General features: G+C 34.6%; 1 protein-coding gene across 1 annotated transcript in view; it reads right to left on the bottom strand.

Annotated features, from left to right (window-relative positions):
• Positions 1-651, bottom strand: part of LOC116012760 (DEAD-box ATP-dependent RNA helicase 58, chloroplastic) — a 5,628-nt gene extending 4,977 nt beyond the window's left edge. Inside the window, exon 1 of the mRNA XM_031252445.1 lies at positions 482-651. The gene's annotated coding sequence lies outside the window, so the exon portion shown is untranslated. The remainder of the gene's footprint in view (positions 1-481) is intronic.
• Positions 652-1,490: the final 839 nt, after the last annotated feature.

Consider the following 1,490-nt stretch of genomic DNA (forward strand, 5'->3'; position numbering starts at 1 on the left):
AAAAAAGTTTTTTTAAAAAAAAAAAAAAAAAAAAAAAAACCATAACTATAACATAAACTAACTGAAGCTCAACTCCATGTTAATTGAAGTAGCCAAATTCACAAATGTTCGTAAGCGTAAAAGGACTTATACATCACTCATATACATCATCCAATTGAACTATTAAAACAATTTAATAAATTTCTCCCCGTATTGAGAGATTTAGGCTGCTATTAATTCAACTCTCCAGTTCTCCTTTCTCTCGTCTTCTACTCCCCATTCTATTTTCAAATTGGAGAAATGTAAAGGTAAAAACAACTTCTATTTATCTTTCTCTAAATTCCATTTCTCTTAAGTAAGCCTAAGGTCCTAAACCGCTAAACCAGTAAACCTACTATACTAACCTGTGCTTTAAAAAAATACGGAGTAATTCACAACAATTTATCAGCAGTATAGTAGTGGTGGTTTTGATTAGCAGACAATGGATTAAAATATAGCATACCAGGCTCCAACAGATCTTCCGGTTAACCTAGCAGATCATCTGGAACACTACTGTGGATTTGCTGAATATATATTCCTGTTTGGCAGAGATAAACGGGCAAAGATAGATAAATCTGTAGAGATGCATATGACAAGAATTGGCATAAAAGCCGGAGAGGAGATGACCTGACTAGTGACTACATTTCAATGGAGTGTTTTTGCCTTTTTTTTTTTTTTTTTAAAGGAGTTTTTGTAAGTGTGATTAGAAAATGGGCAAATTATGCTGTGAGGTCCACGGACCTGGGTTCAAAACTACATCATTTTTGTTTTTTTTTTTTTTTATTTATTAGTAAACATATTGCTGAATATAGAGTTGTCCAAAAATGTGTAAATGTAGAGGTTTCAAAGTGTGAATGTAGAGTATAGAAATCGTGAATGTAGATTTATGATTGTGTGAATGTAGAGTTGCCCAGAAATGTGTGAATGTGGAGGTTTCAAATTGTGAATATGGAGTATAGAAATCGTGAATGTAGAGTTATACATGTGTGAATCTGTAATATAGTTAAGAAGTTCTAGCAACTTGTAGCCCTGTAATGTGTGAATGTGGAGTTCTCAAGTTGTGAATGTGGAGTATAGAAGCTGTGAATATAGAGTTTTGAATGTGTGAATGTGGAGTTTACAAATTGTGAATGTAGAGTATAGTGTATGTGAATGTAGACCCAGGTCCACCTTGCAAGGTAAACCTGGGTCCACGGCATAACAATCCTAGAAAATGGTAGTGAGAAAAATAATAATAATAAACAAAGCCTTTGTTCAAATGCACCCGTTGGACGCACTTGGAGTCCACACACGCTTGGCCCAATTTTCTTTCAATTTTCTCTCTCCTTTGCACGGTTCCAATAACCCATGATATGCGGATGAACTCAAATTTTCTCTTTTTTCATTCTCTCCACTCCATCTGTACAAGCACTCCCAAATATCTATTGCTATGGATGCTCTTAGAGCATCAATATCAGTTGGGATTTTTTCCC

This window comes from Ipomoea triloba, chromosome 1, assembly GCF_003576645.1.
Source record: "Ipomoea triloba cultivar NCNSP0323 chromosome 1, ASM357664v1".
NCBI classification, from domain to species: domain Eukaryota; kingdom Viridiplantae; phylum Streptophyta; class Magnoliopsida; order Solanales; family Convolvulaceae; genus Ipomoea; species Ipomoea triloba.